A 19,409-nucleotide genomic window follows, 5' to 3' on the forward strand; every position below is an offset into this window, starting at 1 on the left:
TACACCTGTTTTAACGTTGGATATGAAAGGAAATTAGACAATATTATCCAAAATGATTCCGTTTCATGATTGCTAAATTAGTGTTGGTCAACATTTACCATTGGCATACTGTTGTTTGTAATTTAGCCGTTGAAATACAGGTGCTAACCCAACATGTTAGAATTGCCAGTGAAGAAAAGTAAAGTTACCTTCAGGCTTTAGGAACCTCTCTTGCCAATGCTAAGAACTGCTTCAATTTTAGAAAAAGAAACTTCTGATTATCTTTGACACGTTTTAAAGGATTAGGAAAAAGATGAAAAGCAGCTTACGGCCATACCTCTCTGGTTCCGCCCGATCTCGTCTGATCTCGGAAGCTAAGCAGAGCAGGGCCTGGTTAGTACCTGGATGGAAGACCGCCTGGGAATCCCAGGTGCCGTAAGCTTTTTCACTTCTCTCTCCGAAAGCCGCCGAGCGCCGCAGATTGTACACCTGTTTTAACGTTGGATATGAAAGGAAATTAGACAATATTATCCAAAATGATTCCGTTTCATGATTGCTAAATTAGTGTTGGTCAACATTTACGATTGGCATACTGTTGTTTGTAATTTAGCCGTTGAAATACAGGTGCTAACCCAACATGTTAGAATTGCCAGTGAAGAAAAGTAAAGTTACCTTCAGGCTTTAGGAACCTCTCTTGCCAATGCTAAGAACTGCTTCAATTTTAGAAAAAGAAACTTCTGATTATCTTTGACACGTTTTAAAGGATTAGGAAAAAGATGAAAAGCAGCTTACGGCCATACCTCTCTGGTTCCGCCCGATCTCGTCTGATCTCAGAAGCTAAGCAGAGCAGGGCCTGGTTAGTACCTGGATGGAAGACCGCCTGGGAATCCCAGGTGCCGTAAGCTTTTTAACTTCTCTCTCTGAAAGCCGCCCAGCGCCGTAGATTGTACACCTACACAATTGTAAAAAAAAATTCACATTGTAGAAGAGATGCAATAGGAAGAAGATGAAAGGTGGCTTACGTCCATACCATCGTCAGGCCATTTGAGGTGGCGGGGACTGCAATGGCCATTCACCGATTGGCTGGGACTCCTGGGCGGGTCTTCTCTAGTCCATCCAATTTTCGGCATGGGATGTCACAGCCTTCTTTGCATACCCTTATTTAACCCACACAAAGATGCCAACGGCAGGCGTGTCATAATTCATTGACGCATTATAAAGGATTAGGAAAAAGATAAAAAGCAGCTTACGGCCATACCTCTCTGGTTCCGCCCGATCTCGTCTGATCTCGGAAGCTAAGCAGAGCAGGGCCTGGTTAGTACCTGGATGGAAGACCGCCTGGGAATCCCAGGTGCCGTAAGCTTTTTCACTTCTCTCTCCGAAAGCCGCCGAGCGCCGCAGATTGTACACCTGTTTTAACGTTGGATATGAAAGGAAATTAGACAATATTATCCAAAATGATTCCGTTTCATGATTGCTAAATTAGTGTTGGTCAACATTTACGATTGGCATACTGTTGTTTGTAATTTAGCCGTTGAAATACAGGTGCTAACCCAACATGTTAGAATTGCCAGTGAAGAAAAGTAAAGTTACCTTCAGGCTTTAGGAACCTCTCTTGCCAATGCTAAGAACTGCTTCAATTTTAGAAAAAGAAACTTCTGATTATCTTTGACACGTTTTAAAGGATTAGGAAAAAGATGAAAAGCAGCTTACGGCCATACCTCTCTGGTTCCGCCCGATCTCGTCTGATCTCGGAAGCTAAGCAGAGCAGGGCCTGGTTAGTACCTGGATGGAAGACCGCCTGGGAATCCCAGGTGCCGTAAGCTTTTTAACTTCTCTCTCTGAAAGCCGCCCAGCGCCGTAGATTGTACACCTACACAATTGTAAAAAAAAATTCACATTGTAGAAGAGATGCAATAGGAAGAAGATGAAAGGTGGCTTACGTCCATACCATCGTCAGGCCATTTGAGGTGGCGGGGACTGCAATGGCCATTCACCGATTGGCTGGGACTCCTGGGCGGGTCTTCTCTAGTCCATCCAATTTTCGGCATGGGATGTCACAGCCTTCTTTGCATACCCTTATTTAACCCACACAAAGATGCCAACGGCAGGCGTGTCATAATTCATTGACGCATTATAAAGGATTAGGAAAAAGATAAAAAGCAGCTTACGGCCATACCTCTCTGGTTCCGCCCGATCTCGTCTGATCTCGGAAGCTAAGCAGAGCAGGGCCTTGTTAGTACCTGGATGGAAGACCGCCTGGGAATCCCAGGTGCCGTAAGCTTTTTCACTTCTCTCTCCGAAAGCCGCCGAGCGCCGCAGATTGTACACCTGTTTTAACGTTGGATATGAAAGGAAATTAGACAATATTATCCAAAATGATTCCGTTTCATGATTGCTAAATTAGTGTTGGTCAACATTTACCATTGGCATACTGTTGTTTGTAATTTATCCGTTGAAATACAGGTGCTAACCCAACATGTTAGAATTGCCAGTGAAGAAAAGTAAAGTTACCTTCAGGCTTTAGGAACCTCTCTTGCCAATGCTAAGAACTGCTTCAATTTTAGAAAAAGAAACTTCTGATTATCTTTGACACGTTTTAAAGGATTAGGAAAAAGATGAAAAGCAGCTTACGGCCATACCTCTCTGGTTCCGCCCGATCTCGTCTGATCTCGGAAGCTAAGCAGAGCAGGGCCTGGTTAGTACCTGGATGGAAGACCGCCTGGGAATCCCAGGTGCCGTAAGCTTTTTAACTTCTCTCTCTGAAAGCCGCCCAGCGCCGTAGATTGTACACCTACACAATTGTAAAAAAAAATTCACATTGTAGAAGAGATGCAATAGGAAGAAGATGAAAGGTGGCTTACGTCCATACCATCGTCAGGCCATTTGAGGTGGCGGGGACTGCAATGGCCATTCACCGATTGGCTGGGACTCCTGGGCGGGTCTTCTCTAGTCCATCCAATTTTCGGCATGGGATGTCACAGCCTTCTTTGCATACCCTTATTTAACCCACACAAAGATGCCAACGGCAGGCGTGTCATAATTCATTGACGCATTATAAAGGATTAGGAAAAAGATAAAAAGCAGCTTACGGCCATACCTCTCTGGTTCCGCCCGATCTCGTCTGATCTCGGAAGCTAAGCAGAGCAGGGCCTGGTTAGTACCTGGATGGAAGACCGCCTGGGAATCCCAGGTGCCGTAAGCTTTTTCACTTCTCTCTCCGAAAGCCGCCGAGCGCCGCAGATTGTACACCTGTTTTAACGTTGGATATGAAAGGAAATTAGACAATATTATCCAAAATGATTCCGTTTCATGATTGCTAAATTAGTGTTGGTCAACATTTACGATTGGCATACTGTTGTTTGTAATTTAGCCGTTGAAATACAGGTGCTAACCCAACATGTTAGAATTGCCAGTGAAGAAAAGTAAAGTTACCTTCAGGCTTTAGGAACCTCTCTTGCCAATGCTAAGAACTGCTTCAATTTTAGAAAAAGAAACTTCTGATTATCTTTGACACGTTTTAAAGGATTAGGAAAAAGATGAAAAGCAGCTTACGGCCATACCTCTCTGGTTCCGCCCGATCTCGTCTGATCTCGGAAGCTAAGCAGAGCAGGGCCTGGTTAGTACCTGGATGGAAGACCGCCTGGGAATCCCAGGTGCCGTAAGCTTTTTAACTTCTCTCTCTGAAAGCCGCCCAGCGCCGTAGATTGTACACCTACACAATTGTAAAAAAAAATTCACATTGTAGAAGAGATGCAATAGGAAGAAGATGAAAGGTGGCTTACGTCCATACCATCGTCAGGCCATTTGAGGTGGCGGGGACTGCAATGGCCATTCACCGATTGGCTGGGACTCCTGGGCGGGTCTTCTCTAGTCCATCCAATTTTCGGCATGGGATGTCACAGCCTTCTTTGCATACCCTTATTTAACCCACACAAAGATGCCAACGGCAGGCGTGTCATAATTCATTGACGCATTATAAAGGATTAGGAAAAAGATAAAAAGCAGCTTACGGCCATACCTCTCTGGTTCCGCCCGATCTCGTCTGATCTCGGAAGCTAAGCAGAGCAGGGCCTGGTTAGTACCTGGATGGAAGACCGCCTGGGAATCCCAGGTGCCGTAAGCTTTTTCACTTCTCTCTCCGAAAGCCGCCGAGCGCCGCAGATTGTACACCTGTTTTAACGTTGGATATGAAAGGAAATTAGACAATATTATCCAAAATGATTCCGTTTCATGATTGCTAAATTAGTGTTGGTCAACATTTACCATTGGCATACTGTTGTTTGTAATTTAGCCGTTGAAATACAGGTGCTAACCCAACATGTTAGAATTGCCAGTGAAGAAAAGTAAAGTTACCTTCAGGCTTTAGGAACCTCTCTTGCCAATGCTAAGAACTGCTTCAATTTTAGAAAAAGAAACTTCTGATTATCTTTGACACGTTTTAAAGGATTAGGAAAAAGATGAAAAGCAGCTTACGGCCATACCTCTCTGGTTCCGCCCGATCTCGTCTGATCTCGGAAGCTAAGCAGAGCAGGGCCTGGTTAGTACCTGGATGGAAGACCGCCTGGGAATCCCAGGTGCCGTAAGCTTTTTAACTTCTCTCTCTGAAAGCCGCCCAGCGCCGTAGATTGTACACCTACACAATTGTAAAAAAAAATTCACATTGTAGAAGAGATGCAATAGGAAGAAGATGAAAGGTGGCTTACGTCCATACCATCGTCAGGCCATTTGAGGTGGCGGGGACTGCAATGGCCATTCACCGATTGGCTGGGACTCCTGGGCGGGTCTTCTCTAGTCCATCCAATTTTCGGCATGGGATGTCACAGCCTTCTTTGCATACCCTTATTTAACCCACACAAAGATGCCAACGGCAGGCGTGTCATAATTCATTGACGCATTATAAAGGATTAGGAAAAAGATAAAAAGCAGCTTACGGCCATACCTCTCTGGTTCCGCCCGATCTCGTCTGATCTCGGAAGCTAAGCAGAGCAGGGCCTGGTTAGTACCTGGATGGAAGACCGCCTGGGAATCCCAGGTGCCGTAAGCTTTTTCACTTCTCTCTCCGAAAGCCGCCGAGCGCCGCAGATTGTACACCTGTTTTAACGTTGGATATGAAAGGAAATTAGACAATATTATCCAAAATGATTCCGTTTCATGATTGCTAAATTAGTGTTGGTCAACATTTACCATTGGCATACTGTTGTTTGTAATTTAGCCGTTGAAATACAGGTGCTAACCCAACATGTTAGAATTGCCAGTGAAGAAAAGTAAAGTTACCTTCAGGCTTTAGGAACCTCTCTTGCCAATGCTAAGAACTGCTTCAATTTTAGAAAAAGAAACTTCTGATTATCTTTGACACGTTTTAAAGGATTAGGAAAAAGATGAAAAGCAGCTTACGGCCATACCTCTCTGGTTCCGCCCGATCTCGTCTGATCTCGGAAGCTAAGCAGAGCAGGGCCTGGTTAGTACCTGGATGGAAGACCGCCTGGGAATCCCAGGTGCCGTAAGCTTTTTCACTTCTCTCTCCGAAAGCCGCCGAGCGCCGCAGATTGTACACCTGTTTTAACGTTGGATATGAAAGGAAATTAGACAATATTATCCAAAATGATTCCGTTTCATGATTGCTAAATTAGTGTTGGTCAACATTTACCATTGGCATACTGTTGTTTGTAATTTAGCCGTTGAAATACAGGTGCTAACCCAACATGTTAGAATTGCCAGTGAAGAAAAGTAAAGTTACCTTCAGGCTTTAGGAACCTCTCTTGCCAATGCTAAGAACTGCTTCAATTTTAGAAAAAGAAACTTCTGATTATCTTTGACACGTTTTAAAGGATTAGGAAAAAGATGAAAAGCAGCTTACGGCCATACCTCTCTGGTTCCGCCCGATCTCGTCTGATCTCGGAAGCTAAGCAGAGCAGGGCCTGGTTAGTACCTGGATGGAAGACCGCCTGGGAATCCCAGGTGCCGTAAGCTTTTTAACTTCTCTCTCTGAAAGCCGCCCAGCGCCGTAGATTGTACACCTACACAATTGTAAAAAAAAATTCACATTGTAGAAGAGATGCAATAGGAAGAAGATGAAAGGTGGCTTACGTCCATACCATCGTCAGGCCATTTGAGGTGGCGGGGACTGCAATGGCCATTCACCGATTGGCTGGGACTCCTGGGCGGGTCTTCTCTAGTCCATCCAATTTTCGGCATGGGATGTCACAGCCTTCTTTGCATACCCTTATTTAACCCACACAAAGATGCCAACGGCAGGCGTGTCATAATTCATTGACGCATTATAAAGGATTAGGAAAAAGATAAAAAGCAGCTTACGGCCATACCTCTCTGGTTCCGCCCGATCTCGTCTGATCTCGGAAGCTAAGCAGAGCAGGGCCTGGTTAGTACCTGGATGGAAGACCGCCTGGGAATCCCAGGTGCCGTAAGCTTTTTCACTTCTCTCTCCGAAAGCCGCCGAGCGCCGCAGATTGTACACCTGTTTTAACGTTGGATATGAAAGGAAATTAGACAATATTATCCAAAATGATTCCCTTTCATGATTGCTAAATTAGTGTTGGTCAACATTTACGATTGGCATACTGTTGTTTGTAATTTAGCCGTTGAAATACAGGTGCTAACCCAACATGTTAGAATTGCCAGTGAAGAAAAGTAAAGTTACCTTCAGGCTTTAGGAACCTCTCTTGCCAATGCTAAGAACTGCTTCAATTTTAGAAAAAGAAACTTCTGATTATCTTTGACACGTTTTAAAGGATTAGGAAAAAGATGAAAAGCAGCTTACGGCCATACCTCTCTGGTTCCGCCCGATCTCGTCTGATCTCGGAAGCTAAGCAGAGCAGGGCCTGGTTAGTACCTGGATGGAAGACCGCCTGGGAATCCCAGGTGCCGTAAGCTTTTTAACTTCTCTCTCTGAAAGCCGCCCAGCGCCGTAGATTGTACACCTACACAATTGTAAAAAAAAATTCACATTGTAGAAGAGATGCAATAGGAAGAAGATGAAAGGTGGCTTACGTCCATACCATCGTCAGGCCATTTGAGGTGGCGGGGACTGCAATGGCCATTCACCGATTGGCTGGGACTCCTGGGCGGGTCTTCTCTAGTCCATCCAATTTTCGCCATAGGATGTCACAGCCTTCTTTGCATACCCTTATTTAACCCACACAAAGATGCCAACGGCAGGCGTGTCATAATTCATTGACGCATTATAAAGGATTAGGAAAAAGATAAAAAGCAGCTTACGGCCATACCTCTCTGGTTCCGCCCGATCTCGTCTGATCTCGGAAGCTAAGCAGAGCAGGGCCTGGTTAGTACCTGGATGGAAGACCGCCTGGGAATCCCAGGTGCCGTAAGCTTTTTCACTTCTCTCTCCGAAAGCCGCCGAGCGCCGCAGATTGTACACCTGTTTTAACGTTGGATATGAAAGGAAATTAGACAATATTATCCAAAATGATTCCGTTTCATGATTGCTAAATTAGTGTTGGTCAACATTTACGATTGGCATACTGTTGTTTGTAATTTAGCCGTTGAAATACAGGTGCTAACCCAACATGTTAGAATTGCCAGTGAAGAAAAGTAAAGTTACCTTCAGGCTTTAGGAACCTCTCTTGCCAATGCTAAGAACTGCTTCAATTTTAGAAAAAGAAACTTCTGATTATCTTTGACACGTTTTAAAGGATTAGGAAAAAGATGAAAAGCAGCTTACGGCCATACCTCTCTGGTTCCGCCCGATCTCGTCTGATCTCGGAAGCTAAGCAGAGCAGGGCCTGGTTAGTACCTGGATGGAAGACCGCCTGGGAATCCCAGGTGCCGTAAGCTTTTTAACTTCTCTCTCTGAAAGCCGCCCAGCGCCGTAGATTGTACACCTACACAATTGTAAAAAAAAATTCACATTGTAGAAGAGATGCAATAGGAAGAAGATGAAAGGTGGCTTACGTCCATACCATCGTCAGGCCATTTGAGGTGGCGGGGACTGCAATGGCCATTCACCGATTGGCTGGGACTCCTGGGCGGGTCTTCTCTAGTCCATCCAATTTTCGGCATGGGATGTCACAGCCTTCTTTGCATACCCTTATTTAACCCACACAAAGATGCCAACGGCAGGCGTGTCATAATTCATTGACGCATTATAAAGGATTAGGAAAAAGATAAAAAGCAGCTTACGGCCATACCTCTCTGGTTCCGCCCGATCTCGTCTGATCTCGGAAGCTAAGCAGAGCAGGGCCTGGTTAGTACCTGGATGGAAGACCGCCTGGGAATCCCAGGTGCCGTAAGCTTTTTCACTTCTCTCTCCGAAAGCCGCCGAGCGCCGCAGATTGTACACCTGTTTTAACGTTGGATATGAAAGGAAATTAGACAATATTATCCAAAATGATTCCGTTTCATGATTGCTAAATTAGTGTTGGTCAACATTTACCATTGGCATACTGTTGTTTGTAATTTAGCCGTTGAAATACAGGTGCTAACCCAACATGTTAGAATTGCCAGTGAAGAAAAGTAAAGTTACCTTCAGGCTTTAGGAACCTCTCTTGCCAATGCTAAGAACTGCTTCAATTTTAGAAAAAGAAACTTCTGATTATCTTTGACACGTTTTAAAGGATTAGGAAAAAGATGAAAAGCAGCTTACGGCCATACCTCTCTGGTTCCGCCCGATCTCGTCTGATCTCGGAAGCTAAGCAGAGCAGGGCCTGGTTAGTACCTGGATGGAAGACCGCCTGGGAATCCCAGGTGCCGTAAGCTTTTTAACTTCTCTCTCTGAAAGCCGCCCAGCGCCGTAGATTGTACACCTACACAATTGTAAAAAAAAATTCACATTGTAGAAGAGATGCAATAGGAAGAAGATGAAAGGTGGCTTACGTCCATACCATCGTCAGGCCATTTGAGGTGGCGGGGACTGCAATGGCCATTCACCGATTGGCTGGGACTCCTGGGCGGGTCTTCTCTAGTCCATCCAATTTTCGGCATGGGATGTCACAGCCTTCTTTGCATACCCTTATTTAACCCACACAAAGATGCCAACGGCAGGCGTGTCATAATTCATTGACGCATTATAAAGGATTAGGAAAAAGATAAAAAGCAGCTTACGGCCATACCTCTCTGGTTCCGCCCGATCTCGTCTGATCTCGGAAGCTAAGCAGAGCAGGGCCTGGTTAGTACCTGGATGGAAGACCGCCTGGGAATCCCAGGTGCCGTAAGCTTTTTCACTTCTCTCTCCGAAAGCCGCCGAGCGCCGCAGATTGTACACCTGTTTTAACGTTGGATATGAAAGGAAATTAGACAATATTATCCAAAATGATTCCGTTTCATGATTGCTAAATTAGTGTTGGTCAACATTTACCATTGGCATACTGTTGTTTGTAATTTAGCCGTTGAAATACAGGTGCTAACCCAACATGTTAGAATTGCCAGTGAAGAAAAGTAAAGTTACCTTCAGGCTTTAGGAACCTCTCTTGCCAATGCTAAGAACTGCTTCAATTTTAGAAAAAGAAACTTCTGATTATCTTTGACACGTTTTAAAGGATTAGGAAAAAGATGAAAAGCAGCTTACGGCCATACCTCTCTGGTTCCGCCCGATCTCGTCTGATCTCGGAAGCTAAGCAGAGCAGGGCCTGGTTAGTACCTGGATGGAAGACCGCCTGGGAATCCCAGGTGCCGTAAGCTTTTTAACTTCTCTCTCTGAAAGCCGCCCAGCGCCGTAGATTGTACACCTACACAATTGTAAAAAAAAATTCACATTGTAGAAGAGATGCAATAGGAAGAAGATGAAAGGTGGCTTACGTCCATACCATCGTCAGGCCATTTGAGGTGGCGGGGACTGCAATGGCCATTCACCGATTGGCTGGGACTCCTGGGCGGGTCTTCTCTAGTCCATCCAATTTTCGGCATGGGATGTCACAGCCTTCTTTGCATACCCTTATTTAACCAACACAAAGATGCCAACGGCAGGCGTGTCATAATTCATTGACGCATTATAAAGGATTAGGAAAAAGATAAAAAGCAGCTTACGGCCATACCTCTCTGGTTCCGCCCGATCTCGTCTGATCTCGGAAGCTAAGCAGAGCAGGGCCTTGTTAGTACCTGGATGGAAGACCGCCTGGGAATCCCAGGTGCCGTAAGCTTTTTCACTTCTCTCTCCGAAAGCCGCCGAGCGCCGCAGATTGTACACCTGTTTTAACGTTGGATATGAAAGGAAATTAGACAATATTATCCAAAATGATTCCGTTTCATGATTGCTAAATTAGTGTTGGTCAACATTTACCATTGGCATACTGTTGTTTGTAATTTATCCGTTGAAATACAGGTGCTAACCCAACATGTTAGAATTGCCAGTGAAGAAAAGTAAAGTTACCTTCAGGCTTTAGGAACCTCTCTTGCCAATGCTAAGAACTGCTTCAATTTTAGAAAAAGAAACTTCTGATTATCTTTGACACGTTTTAAAGGATTAGGAAAAAGATGAAAAGCAGCTTACGGCCATACCTCTCTGGTTCCGCCCGATCTCGTCTGATCTCGGAAGCTAAGCAGAGCAGGGCCTGGTTAGTACCTGGATGGAAGACCGCCTGGGAATCCCAGGTGCCGTAAGCTTTTTAACTTCTCTCTCTGAAAGCCGCCCAGCGCCGTAGATTGTACACCTACACAATTGTAAAAAAAAATTCACATTGTAGAAGAGATGCAATAGGAAGAAGATGAAAGGTGGCTTACGTCCATACCATCGTCAGGCCATTTGAGGTGGCGGGGACTGCAATGGCCATTCACCGATTGGCTGGGACTCCTGGGCGGGTCTTCTCTAGTCCATCCAATTTTCGGCATGGGATGTCACAGCCTTCTTTGCATACCCTTATTTAACCCACACAAAGATGCCAACGGCAGGCGTGTCATAATTCATTGACGCATTATAAAGGATTAGGAAAAAGATAAAAAGCAGCTTACGGCCATACCTCTCTGGTTCCGCCCGATCTCGTCTGATCTCGGAAGCTAAGCAGAGCAGGGCCTGGTTAGTACCTGGATGGAAGACCGCCTGGGAATCCCAGGTGCCGTAAGCTTTTTCACTTCTCTCTCCGAAAGCCGCCGAGCGCCGCAGATTGTACACCTGTTTTAACGTTGGATATGAAAGGAAATTAGACAATATTATCCAAAATGATTCCGTTTCATGATTGCTAAATTAGTGTTGGTCAACATTTACGATTGGCATACTGTTGTTTGTAATTTAGCCGTTGAAATACAGGTGCTAACCCAACATGTTAGAATTGCCAGTGAAGAAAAGTAAAGTTACCTTCAGGCTTTAGGAACCTCTCTTGCCAATGCTAAGAACTGCTTCAATTTTAGAAAAAGAAACTTCTGATTATCTTTGACACGTTTTAAAGGATTAGGAAAAAGATGAAAAGCAGCTTACGGCCATACCTCTCTGGTTCCGCCCGATCTCGTCTGATCTCGGAAGCTAAGCAGAGCAGGGCCTGGTTAGTACCTGGATGGAAGACCGCCTGGGAATCCCAGGTGCCGTAAGCTTTTTAACTTCTCTCTCTGAAAGCCGCCCAGCGCCGTAGATTGTACACCTACACAATTGTAAAAAAAAATTCACATTGTAGAAGAGATGCAATAGGAAGAAGATGAAAGGTGGCTTACGTCCATACCATCGTCAGGCCATTTGAGGTGGCGGGGACTGCAATGGCCATTCACCGATTGGCTGGGACTCCTGGGCGGGTCTTCTCTAGTCCATCCAATTTTCGGCATGGGATGTCACAGCCTTCTTTGCATACCCTTATTTAACCCACACAAAGATGCCAACGGCAGGCGTGTCATAATTCATTGACGCATTATAAAGGATTAGGAAAAAGATAAAAAGCAGCTTACGGCCATACCTCTCTGGTTCCGCCCGATCTCGTCTGATCTCGGAAGCTAAGCAGAGCAGGGCCTGGTTAGTACCTGGATGGAAGACCGCCTGGGAATCCCAGGTGCCGTAAGCTTTTTCACTTCTCTCTCCGAAAGCCGCCGAGCGCCGCAGATTGTACACCTGTTTTAACGTTGGATATGAAAGGAAATTAGACAATATTATCCAAAATGATTCCGTTTCATGATTGCTAAATTAGTGTTGGTCAACATTTACCATTGGCATACTGTTGTTTGTAATTTAGCCGTTGAAATACAGGTGCTAACCCAACATGTTAGAATTGCCAGTGAAGAAAAGTAAAGTTACCTTCAGGCTTTAGGAACCTCTCTTGCCAATGCTAAGAACTGCTTCAATTTTAGAAAAAGAAACTTCTGATTATCTTTGACACGTTTTAAAGGATTAGGAAAAAGATGAAAAGCAGCTTACGGCCATACCTCTCTGGTTCCGCCCGATCTCGTCTGATCTCGGAAGCTAAGCAGAGCAGGGCCTGGTTAGTACCTGGATGGAAGACCGCCTGGGAATCCCAGGTGCCGTAAGCTTTTTAACTTCTCTCTCTGAAAGCCGCCCAGCGCCGTAGATTGTACACCTACACAATTGTAAAAAAAAATTCACATTGTAGAAGAGATGCAATAGGAAGAAGATGAAAGGTGGCTTACGTCCATACCATCGTCAGGCCATTTGAGGTGGCGGGGACTGCAATGGCCATTCACCGATTGGCTGGGACTCCTGGGCGGGTCTTCTCTAGTCCATCCAATTTTCGGCATGGGATGTCACAGCCTTCTTTGCATACCCTTATTTAACCCACACAAAGATGCCAACGGCAGGCGTGTCATAATTCATTGACGCATTATAAAGGATTAGGAAAAAGATAAAAAGCAGCTTACGGCCATACCTCTCTGGTTCCGCCCGATCTCGTCTGATCTCGGAAGCTAAGCAGAGCAGGGCCTGGTTAGTACCTGGATGGAAGACCGCCTGGGAATCCCAGGTGCCGTAAGCTTTTTCACTTCTCTCTCCGAAAGCCGCCGAGCGCCGCAGATTGTACACCTGTTTTAACGTTGGATATGAAAGGAAATTAGACAATATTATCCAAAATGATTCCGTTTCATGATTGCTAAATTAGTGTTGGTCAACATTTACCATTGGCATACTGTTGTTTGTAATTTAGCCGTTGAAATACAGGTGCTAACCCAACATGTTAGAATTGCCAGTGAAGAAAAGTAAAGTTACCTTCAGGCTTTAGGAACCTCTCTTGCCAATGCTAAGAACTGCTTCAATTTTAGAAAAAGAAACTTCTGATTATCTTTGACACGTTTTAAAGGATTAGGAAAAAGATGAAAAGCAGCTTACGGCCATACCTCTCTGGTTCCGCCCGATCTCGTCTGATCTCGGAAGCTAAGCAGAGCAGGGCCTGGTTAGTACCTGGATGGAAGACCGCCTGGGAATCCCAGGTGCCGTAAGCTTTTTAACTTCTCTCTCTGAAAGCCGCCCAGCGCCGTAGATTGTACACCTACACAATTGTAAAAAAAAATTCACATTGTAGAAGAGATGCAATAGGAAGAAGATGAAAGGTGGCTTACGTCCATACCATCGTCAGGCCATTTGAGGTGGCGGGGACTGCAATGGCCATTCACCGATTGGCTGGGACTCCTGGGCGGGTCTTCTCTAGTCCATCCAATTTTCGGCATGGGATGTCACAGCCTTCTTTGCATACCCTTATTTAACCAACACAAAGATGCCAACGGCAGGCGTGTCATAATTCATTGACGCATTATAAAGGATTAGGAAAAAGATAAAAAGCAGCTTACGGCCATACCTCTCTGGTTCCGCCCGATCTCGTCTGATCTCGGAAGCTAAGCAGAGCAGGGCCTTGTTAGTACCTGGATGGAAGACCGCCTGGGAATCCCAGGTGCCGTAAGCTTTTTCACTTCTCTCTCCGAAAGCCGCCGAGCGCCGCAGATTGTACACCTGTTTTAACGTTGGATATGAAAGGAAATTAGACAATATTATCCAAAATGATTCCGTTTCATGATTGCTAAATTAGTGTTGGTCAACATTTACCATTGGCATACTGTTGTTTGTAATTTATCCGTTGAAATACAGGTGCTAACCCAACATGTTAGAATTGCCAGTGAAGAAAAGTAAAGTTACCTTCAGGCTTTAGGAACCTCTCTTGCCAATGCTAAGAACTGCTTCAATTTTAGAAAAAGAAACTTCTGATTATCTTTGACACGTTTTAAAGGATTAGGAAAAAGATGAAAAGCAGCTTACGGCCATACCTCTCTGGTTCCGCCCGATCTCGTCTGATCTCGGAAGCTAAGCAGAGCAGGGCCTGGTTAGTACCTGGATGGAAGACCGCCTGGGAATCCCAGGTGCCGTAAGCTTTTTAACTTCTCTCTCTGAAAGCCGCCCAGCGCCGTAGATTGTACACCTACACAATTGTAAAAAAAAATTCACATTGTAGAAGAGATGCAATAGGAAGAAGATGAAAGGTGGCTTACGTCCATACCATCGTCAGGCCATTTGAGGTGGCGGGGACTGCAATGGCCATTCACCGATTGGCTGGGACTCCTGGGCGGGTCTTCTCTAGTCCATCCAATTTTCGGCATGGGATGTCACAGCCTTCTTTGCATACCCTTATTTAACCCACACAAAGATGCCAACGGCAGGCGTGTCATAATTCATTGACGCATTATAAAGGATTAGGAAAAAGATAAAAAGCAGCTTACGGCCATACCTCTCTGGTTCCGCCCGATCTCGTCTGATCTCGGAAGCTAAGCAGAGCAGGGCCTGGTTAGTACCTGGATGGAAGACCGCCTGGGAATCCCAGGTGCCGTAAGCTTTTTCACTTCTCTCTCCGAAAGCCGCCGAGCGCCGCAGATTGTACACCTGTTTTAACGTTGGATATGAAAGGAAATTAGACAATATTATCCAAAATGATTCCGTTTCATGATTGCTAAATTAGTGTTGGTCAACATTTACGATTGGCATACTGTTGTTTGTAATTTAGCCGTTGAAATACAGGTGCTAACCCAACATGTTAGAATTGCCAGTGAAGAAAAGTAAAGTTACCTTCAGGCTTTAGGAACCTCTCTTGCCAATGCTAAGAACTGCTTCAATTTTAGAAAAAGAAACTTCTGATTATCTTTGACACGTTTTAAAGGATTAGGAAAAAGATGAAAAGCAGCTTACGGCCATACCTCTCTGGTTCCGCCCGATCTCGTCTGATCTCGGAAGCTAAGCAGAGCAGGGCCTGGTTAGTACCTGGATGGAAGACCGCCTGGGAATCCCAGGTGCCGTAAGCTTTTTAACTTCTCTCTCTGAAAGCCGCCCAGCGCCGTAGATTGTACACCTACACAATTGTAAAAAAAAATTCACATTGTAGAAGAGATGCAATAGGAAGAAGATGAAAGGTGGCTTACGTCCATACCATCGTCAGGCCATTTGAGGTGGCGGGGACTGCAATGGCCATTCACCGATTGGCTGGGACTCCTGGGCGGGTCTTCTCTAGTCCATCCAATTTTCGGCATGGGATGTCACAGCCTTCTTTGCATACCCTTATTTAACCCACACAAAGATGCCAACGGCAGGCGTGTCATAATTCATTGACGCATTATAAAGGATTAGGAAAAAGATAAAAAGCAGCTTACGGCCATACCTCTCTGGTTCCGCCCGATCTCGTCTGATCTCGGAAGCTAAGCAGAGCAGGGCCTGGTTAGTACCTGGATGGAAGACCGCCTGGGAATCCCAGGTGCCGTAAGCTTTTTCACTTCTCTCTCCGAAAGCCGCCGAGCGCCGCAGATTGTACACCTGTTTTAACGTTGGATATGAAAGGAAATTAGACAATATTATCCAAAATGATTCCGTTTCATGATTGCTAAATTAGTGTTGGTCAACATTTACGATTGGCATACTGTTGTTTGTAATTTAGCCGTTGAAATACAGGTGCTAACCCAACATGTTAGAATTGCCAGTGAAGAAAAGTAAAGTTACCTTCAGGCTTTAGGAACCTCTCTTGCCAATGCTAAGAACTGCTTCAATTTTAGAAAAAGAAACTTCTGATTATCTTTGACACGTTTTAAAGGATTAGGAAAAAGATGAAAAGCAGCTTACGGCCATACCTCTCTGGTTCCGCCCGATCTCGTCTGATCTCGGAAGCTAAGCAGAGCAGGGCCTGGTTAGTACCTGGATGGAAGACCGCCTGGGAATCCCAGGTGCCGTAAGCTTTTTAACTTCTCTCTCTGAAAGCCGCCCAGCGCCGTAGATTGTACACCTACACAATTGTAAAAAAAAATTCACATTGTAGAAGAGATGCAATAGGAAGAAGATGAAAGGTGGCTTACGTCCATACCATCGTCAGGCCATTTGAGGTGGCGGGGACTGCAATGGCCATTCACCGATTGGCTGGGACTCCTGGGCGGGTCTTCTCTAGTCCATCCAATTTTCGGCATGGGATGTCACAGCCTTCTTTGCATACCCTTATTTAACCCACACAAAGATGCCAACGGCAGGCGTGTCATAATTCATTGACGCATTATAAAGGATTAGGAAAAAGATAAAAAGCAGCTTACGGCCATACCTCTCTGGTTCCGCCCGATCTCGTCTGATCTCGGAAGCTAAGCAGAGCAGGGCCTTGTTAGTACCTGGATGGAAGACCGCCTGGGAATCCCAGGTGCCGTAAGCTTTTTCACTTCTCTCTCCGAAAGCCGCCGAGCGCCGCAGATTGTACACCTGTTTTAACGTTGGATATGAAAGGAAATTAGACAATATTATCCAAAATGATTCCGTTTCATGATTGCTAAATTAGTGTTGGTCAACATTTACCATTGGCATACTGTTGTTTGTAATTTATCCGTTGAAATACAGGTGCTAACCCAACATGTTAGAATTGCCAGTGAAGAAAAGTAAAGTTACCTTCAGGCTTTAGGAACCTCTCTTGCCAATGCTAAGAACTGCTTCAATTTTAGAAAAAGAAACTTCTGATTATCTTTGACACGTTTTAAAGGATTAGGAAAAAGATGAAAAGCAGCTTACGGCCATACCTCTCTGGTTCCGCCCGATCTCGTCTGATCTCGGAAGCTAAGCAGAGCAGGGCCTGGTTAGTACCTGGATGGAAGACCGCCTGGGAATCCCAGGTGCCGTAAGCTTTTTAACTTCTCTCTCTGAAAGCCGCCCAGCGCCGTAGATTGTACACCTACACAATTGTAAAAAAAAATTCACATTGTAGAAGAGATGCAATAGGAAGAAGATGAAAGGTGGCTTACGTCCATACCATCGTCAGGCCATTTGAGGTGGCGGGGACTGCAATGGCCATTCACCGATTGGCTGGGACTCCTGGGCGGGTCTTCTCTAGTCCATCCAATTTTCGGCATGGGATGTCACAGCCTTCTTTGCATACCCTTATTTAACCCACACAAAGATGCCAACGGCAGGCGTGTCATAATTCATTGACGCATTATAAAGGATTAGGAAAAAGATAAAAAGCAGCTTACGGCCATACCTCTCTGGTTCCGCCCGATCTCGTCTGATCTCGGAAGCTAAGCAGAGCAGGGCCTGGTTAGTACCTGGATGGAAGACCGCCTGGGAATCCCAGGTGCCGTAAGCTTTTTCACTTCTCTCTCCGAAAGCCGCCGAGCGCCGCAGATTGTACACCTGTTTTAACGTTGGATATGAAAGGAAATTAGACAATATTATCCAAAATGATTCCGTTTCATGATTGCTAAATTAGTGTTGGTCAACATTTACGATTGGCATACTGTTGTTTGTAATTTAGCCGTTGAAATACAGGTGCTAACCCAACATGTTAGAATTGCCAGTGAAGAAAAGTAAAGTTACCTTCAGGCTTTAGGAACCTCTCTTGCCAATGCTAAGAACTGCTTCAATTTTAGAAAAAGAAACTTCTGATTATCTTTGACACGTTTTAAAGGATTAGGAAAAAGATGAAAAGCAGCTTACGGCCATACCTCTCTGGTTCCGCCCGATCTCGTCTGATCTCGGAAGCTAAGCAGAGCAGGGCCTGGTTAGTACCTGGATGGAAGACCGCCTGGGAATCCCAGGTGCCGTAAGCTTTTTAACTTCTCTCTCTGAAAGCCGCCCAGCGCCGTAGATTGTACACCTACACAATTGTAAAAAAAAATTCACATTGTAGAAGAGATGCAATAGGAAGAAGATGAAAGGTGGCTTACGTCCATACCATCGTCAGGCCATTTGAGGTGGCGGGGACTGCAATGGCCATTCACCGATTGGCTGGGACTCCTGGGCGGGTCTTCTCTAGTCCATCCAATTTTCGGCATGGGATGTCACAGCCTTCTTTGCATACCCTTATTTAACCCACACAAAGATGCCAACGGCAGGCGTGTCATAATTCATTGACGCATTATAAAGGATTAGGAAAAAGATAAAAAGCAGCTTACGGCCATACCTCTCTGGTTCCGCCCGATCTCGTCTGATCTCGGAAGCTAAGCAGAGCAGGGCCTGGTTAGTACCTGGATGGAAGACCGCCTGGGAATCCCAGGTGCCGTAAGCTTTTTCACTTCTCTCTCCGAAAGCCGCCGAGCGCCGCAGATTGTACACCTGTTTTAACGTTGGATATGAAAGGAAATTAGACAATATTATCCAAAATGATTCCGTTTCATGATTGCTAAATTAGTGTTGGTCAACATTTACCATTGGCATACTGTTGTTTGTAATTTAGCCGTTGAAATACAGGTGCTAACCCAACATGTTAGAATTGCCAGTGAAGAAAAGTAAAGTTACCTTCAGGCTTTAGGAACCTCTCTTGCCAATGCTAAGAACTGCTTCAATTTTAGAAAAAGAAACTTCTGATTATCTTTGACACGTTTTAAAGGATTAGGAAAAAGATGAAAAGCAGCTTACGGCCATACCTCTCTGGTTCCGCCCGATCTCGTCTGATCTCGGAAGCTAAGCAGAGCAGGGCCTGGTTAGTACCTGGATGGAAGACCGCCTGGGAATCCCAGGTGCCGTAAGCTTTTTAACTTCTCTCTCTGAAAGCCGCCCAGCGCCGTAGATTGTACACCTACACAATTGTAAAAAAAAATTCACATTGTAGAAGAGATGCAATAGGAAGAAGATGAAAGGTGGCTTACGTCCATACCATCGTCAGGCCATTTGAGGTGGCGGGGACTGCAATGGCCATTCACCGATTGGCTGGGACTCCTGGGCGGGTCTTCTCTAGTCCATCCAATTTTCGGCATGGGATGTCACAGCCTTCTTTGCATACCCTTATTTAACCCACACAAAGATGCCAACGGCAGGCGTGTCATAATTCATTGACGCATTATAAAGGATTAGGAAAAAGATAAAAAGCAGCTTACGGCCATACCTCTCTGGTTCCGCCCGATCTCGTCTGATCTCGGAAGCTAAGCAGAGCAGGGCCTGGTTAGTACCTGGATGGAAGACCGCCTGGGAATCCCAGGTGCCGTAAGCTTTTTCACTTCTCTCTCCGAAAGCCGCCGAGCGCCGCAGATTGTACACCTGTTTTAACGTTGGATATGAAAGGAAATTAGACAATATTATCCAAAATGATTCCGTT

At 45.2% G+C, this 19,409-nt stretch overlaps 42 non-coding genes across 42 annotated transcripts; all 42 read left to right on the forward strand.

Moving 5' to 3' along the window:
* Window positions 1-302: 302 nt before the first annotated feature.
* Window positions 303-421, forward strand: LOC134110255 (5S ribosomal RNA). Its single transcript, XR_009943640.1, has one exon. It is a non-coding gene; the product is annotated as a 5S ribosomal RNA (ribosomal RNA).
* Window positions 422-765: 344 nt separating this feature from the next.
* LOC134110004 (5S ribosomal RNA) lies at window positions 766-884 on the forward strand. Its single transcript, XR_009943399.1, has one exon. It is a non-coding gene; the product is annotated as a 5S ribosomal RNA (ribosomal RNA).
* A 339-nt stretch (window positions 885-1,223) lies between these two features.
* Window positions 1,224-1,342, forward strand: LOC134110256 (5S ribosomal RNA). Its single transcript, XR_009943641.1, has one exon. It is a non-coding gene; the product is annotated as a 5S ribosomal RNA (ribosomal RNA).
* Window positions 1,343-1,686: 344 nt separating this feature from the next.
* On the forward strand, window positions 1,687-1,805 carry LOC134110257 (5S ribosomal RNA). The gene has a single exon (XR_009943642.1). It is a non-coding gene; the product is annotated as a 5S ribosomal RNA (ribosomal RNA).
* Window positions 1,806-2,144: 339 nt separating this feature from the next.
* On the forward strand, window positions 2,145-2,263 carry LOC134110060 (5S ribosomal RNA). The gene has a single exon (XR_009943454.1). It is a non-coding gene; the product is annotated as a 5S ribosomal RNA (ribosomal RNA).
* Window positions 2,264-2,607: 344 nt separating this feature from the next.
* Window positions 2,608-2,726, forward strand: LOC134110258 (5S ribosomal RNA). Its single transcript, XR_009943643.1, has one exon. It is a non-coding gene; the product is annotated as a 5S ribosomal RNA (ribosomal RNA).
* A 339-nt stretch (window positions 2,727-3,065) lies between these two features.
* LOC134110260 (5S ribosomal RNA) lies at window positions 3,066-3,184 on the forward strand. The gene has a single exon (XR_009943645.1). It is a non-coding gene; the product is annotated as a 5S ribosomal RNA (ribosomal RNA).
* Window positions 3,185-3,528: 344 nt separating this feature from the next.
* Window positions 3,529-3,647, forward strand: LOC134110261 (5S ribosomal RNA). The gene has a single exon (XR_009943646.1). It is a non-coding gene; the product is annotated as a 5S ribosomal RNA (ribosomal RNA).
* Window positions 3,648-3,986: 339 nt separating this feature from the next.
* LOC134110262 (5S ribosomal RNA) lies at window positions 3,987-4,105 on the forward strand. The gene has a single exon (XR_009943647.1). It is a non-coding gene; the product is annotated as a 5S ribosomal RNA (ribosomal RNA).
* A 344-nt stretch (window positions 4,106-4,449) lies between these two features.
* LOC134110263 (5S ribosomal RNA) lies at window positions 4,450-4,568 on the forward strand. The gene has a single exon (XR_009943648.1). It is a non-coding gene; the product is annotated as a 5S ribosomal RNA (ribosomal RNA).
* Window positions 4,569-4,907: 339 nt separating this feature from the next.
* On the forward strand, window positions 4,908-5,026 carry LOC134110264 (5S ribosomal RNA). The gene has a single exon (XR_009943649.1). It is a non-coding gene; the product is annotated as a 5S ribosomal RNA (ribosomal RNA).
* A 344-nt stretch (window positions 5,027-5,370) lies between these two features.
* Window positions 5,371-5,489, forward strand: LOC134110265 (5S ribosomal RNA). The gene has a single exon (XR_009943650.1). It is a non-coding gene; the product is annotated as a 5S ribosomal RNA (ribosomal RNA).
* A 344-nt stretch (window positions 5,490-5,833) lies between these two features.
* LOC134110266 (5S ribosomal RNA) lies at window positions 5,834-5,952 on the forward strand. Its single transcript, XR_009943651.1, has one exon. It is a non-coding gene; the product is annotated as a 5S ribosomal RNA (ribosomal RNA).
* A 339-nt stretch (window positions 5,953-6,291) lies between these two features.
* Window positions 6,292-6,410, forward strand: LOC134110267 (5S ribosomal RNA). The gene has a single exon (XR_009943652.1). It is a non-coding gene; the product is annotated as a 5S ribosomal RNA (ribosomal RNA).
* A 344-nt stretch (window positions 6,411-6,754) lies between these two features.
* On the forward strand, window positions 6,755-6,873 carry LOC134110268 (5S ribosomal RNA). Its single transcript, XR_009943653.1, has one exon. It is a non-coding gene; the product is annotated as a 5S ribosomal RNA (ribosomal RNA).
* A 339-nt stretch (window positions 6,874-7,212) lies between these two features.
* Window positions 7,213-7,331, forward strand: LOC134110269 (5S ribosomal RNA). Its single transcript, XR_009943654.1, has one exon. It is a non-coding gene; the product is annotated as a 5S ribosomal RNA (ribosomal RNA).
* A 344-nt stretch (window positions 7,332-7,675) lies between these two features.
* On the forward strand, window positions 7,676-7,794 carry LOC134110271 (5S ribosomal RNA). Its single transcript, XR_009943656.1, has one exon. It is a non-coding gene; the product is annotated as a 5S ribosomal RNA (ribosomal RNA).
* Window positions 7,795-8,133: 339 nt separating this feature from the next.
* On the forward strand, window positions 8,134-8,252 carry LOC134110272 (5S ribosomal RNA). The gene has a single exon (XR_009943657.1). It is a non-coding gene; the product is annotated as a 5S ribosomal RNA (ribosomal RNA).
* Window positions 8,253-8,596: 344 nt separating this feature from the next.
* On the forward strand, window positions 8,597-8,715 carry LOC134110273 (5S ribosomal RNA). The gene has a single exon (XR_009943658.1). It is a non-coding gene; the product is annotated as a 5S ribosomal RNA (ribosomal RNA).
* Window positions 8,716-9,054: 339 nt separating this feature from the next.
* On the forward strand, window positions 9,055-9,173 carry LOC134110274 (5S ribosomal RNA). Its single transcript, XR_009943659.1, has one exon. It is a non-coding gene; the product is annotated as a 5S ribosomal RNA (ribosomal RNA).
* A 344-nt stretch (window positions 9,174-9,517) lies between these two features.
* On the forward strand, window positions 9,518-9,636 carry LOC134110275 (5S ribosomal RNA). Its single transcript, XR_009943660.1, has one exon. It is a non-coding gene; the product is annotated as a 5S ribosomal RNA (ribosomal RNA).
* Window positions 9,637-9,975: 339 nt separating this feature from the next.
* On the forward strand, window positions 9,976-10,094 carry LOC134110061 (5S ribosomal RNA). Its single transcript, XR_009943455.1, has one exon. It is a non-coding gene; the product is annotated as a 5S ribosomal RNA (ribosomal RNA).
* Window positions 10,095-10,438: 344 nt separating this feature from the next.
* LOC134110277 (5S ribosomal RNA) lies at window positions 10,439-10,557 on the forward strand. The gene has a single exon (XR_009943662.1). It is a non-coding gene; the product is annotated as a 5S ribosomal RNA (ribosomal RNA).
* A 339-nt stretch (window positions 10,558-10,896) lies between these two features.
* Window positions 10,897-11,015, forward strand: LOC134110278 (5S ribosomal RNA). Its single transcript, XR_009943663.1, has one exon. It is a non-coding gene; the product is annotated as a 5S ribosomal RNA (ribosomal RNA).
* A 344-nt stretch (window positions 11,016-11,359) lies between these two features.
* Window positions 11,360-11,478, forward strand: LOC134110279 (5S ribosomal RNA). The gene has a single exon (XR_009943664.1). It is a non-coding gene; the product is annotated as a 5S ribosomal RNA (ribosomal RNA).
* Window positions 11,479-11,817: 339 nt separating this feature from the next.
* Window positions 11,818-11,936, forward strand: LOC134110280 (5S ribosomal RNA). The gene has a single exon (XR_009943665.1). It is a non-coding gene; the product is annotated as a 5S ribosomal RNA (ribosomal RNA).
* A 344-nt stretch (window positions 11,937-12,280) lies between these two features.
* Window positions 12,281-12,399, forward strand: LOC134110281 (5S ribosomal RNA). The gene has a single exon (XR_009943666.1). It is a non-coding gene; the product is annotated as a 5S ribosomal RNA (ribosomal RNA).
* Window positions 12,400-12,738: 339 nt separating this feature from the next.
* Window positions 12,739-12,857, forward strand: LOC134110283 (5S ribosomal RNA). The gene has a single exon (XR_009943668.1). It is a non-coding gene; the product is annotated as a 5S ribosomal RNA (ribosomal RNA).
* Window positions 12,858-13,201: 344 nt separating this feature from the next.
* Window positions 13,202-13,320, forward strand: LOC134110284 (5S ribosomal RNA). The gene has a single exon (XR_009943669.1). It is a non-coding gene; the product is annotated as a 5S ribosomal RNA (ribosomal RNA).
* A 339-nt stretch (window positions 13,321-13,659) lies between these two features.
* Window positions 13,660-13,778, forward strand: LOC134110062 (5S ribosomal RNA). Its single transcript, XR_009943456.1, has one exon. It is a non-coding gene; the product is annotated as a 5S ribosomal RNA (ribosomal RNA).
* A 344-nt stretch (window positions 13,779-14,122) lies between these two features.
* On the forward strand, window positions 14,123-14,241 carry LOC134110285 (5S ribosomal RNA). The gene has a single exon (XR_009943670.1). It is a non-coding gene; the product is annotated as a 5S ribosomal RNA (ribosomal RNA).
* Window positions 14,242-14,580: 339 nt separating this feature from the next.
* On the forward strand, window positions 14,581-14,699 carry LOC134110286 (5S ribosomal RNA). The gene has a single exon (XR_009943671.1). It is a non-coding gene; the product is annotated as a 5S ribosomal RNA (ribosomal RNA).
* Window positions 14,700-15,043: 344 nt separating this feature from the next.
* Window positions 15,044-15,162, forward strand: LOC134110287 (5S ribosomal RNA). Its single transcript, XR_009943672.1, has one exon. It is a non-coding gene; the product is annotated as a 5S ribosomal RNA (ribosomal RNA).
* A 339-nt stretch (window positions 15,163-15,501) lies between these two features.
* Window positions 15,502-15,620, forward strand: LOC134110288 (5S ribosomal RNA). Its single transcript, XR_009943673.1, has one exon. It is a non-coding gene; the product is annotated as a 5S ribosomal RNA (ribosomal RNA).
* Window positions 15,621-15,964: 344 nt separating this feature from the next.
* Window positions 15,965-16,083, forward strand: LOC134110289 (5S ribosomal RNA). The gene has a single exon (XR_009943674.1). It is a non-coding gene; the product is annotated as a 5S ribosomal RNA (ribosomal RNA).
* A 339-nt stretch (window positions 16,084-16,422) lies between these two features.
* Window positions 16,423-16,541, forward strand: LOC134110063 (5S ribosomal RNA). The gene has a single exon (XR_009943457.1). It is a non-coding gene; the product is annotated as a 5S ribosomal RNA (ribosomal RNA).
* Window positions 16,542-16,885: 344 nt separating this feature from the next.
* On the forward strand, window positions 16,886-17,004 carry LOC134110290 (5S ribosomal RNA). The gene has a single exon (XR_009943675.1). It is a non-coding gene; the product is annotated as a 5S ribosomal RNA (ribosomal RNA).
* Window positions 17,005-17,343: 339 nt separating this feature from the next.
* LOC134110291 (5S ribosomal RNA) lies at window positions 17,344-17,462 on the forward strand. Its single transcript, XR_009943676.1, has one exon. It is a non-coding gene; the product is annotated as a 5S ribosomal RNA (ribosomal RNA).
* A 344-nt stretch (window positions 17,463-17,806) lies between these two features.
* Window positions 17,807-17,925, forward strand: LOC134110292 (5S ribosomal RNA). The gene has a single exon (XR_009943677.1). It is a non-coding gene; the product is annotated as a 5S ribosomal RNA (ribosomal RNA).
* Window positions 17,926-18,264: 339 nt separating this feature from the next.
* On the forward strand, window positions 18,265-18,383 carry LOC134110294 (5S ribosomal RNA). Its single transcript, XR_009943679.1, has one exon. It is a non-coding gene; the product is annotated as a 5S ribosomal RNA (ribosomal RNA).
* A 344-nt stretch (window positions 18,384-18,727) lies between these two features.
* LOC134110295 (5S ribosomal RNA) lies at window positions 18,728-18,846 on the forward strand. The gene has a single exon (XR_009943680.1). It is a non-coding gene; the product is annotated as a 5S ribosomal RNA (ribosomal RNA).
* A 339-nt stretch (window positions 18,847-19,185) lies between these two features.
* LOC134110296 (5S ribosomal RNA) lies at window positions 19,186-19,304 on the forward strand. Its single transcript, XR_009943681.1, has one exon. It is a non-coding gene; the product is annotated as a 5S ribosomal RNA (ribosomal RNA).
* Window positions 19,305-19,409: the final 105 nt, after the last annotated feature.

The sequence above is a fragment of the Pungitius pungitius genome, unplaced genomic scaffold (assembly GCF_949316345.1).
Source record: "Pungitius pungitius unplaced genomic scaffold, fPunPun2.1 scaffold_37, whole genome shotgun sequence".
NCBI classification, from domain to species: Eukaryota; Metazoa; Chordata; class Actinopteri; order Perciformes; family Gasterosteidae; genus Pungitius; species Pungitius pungitius.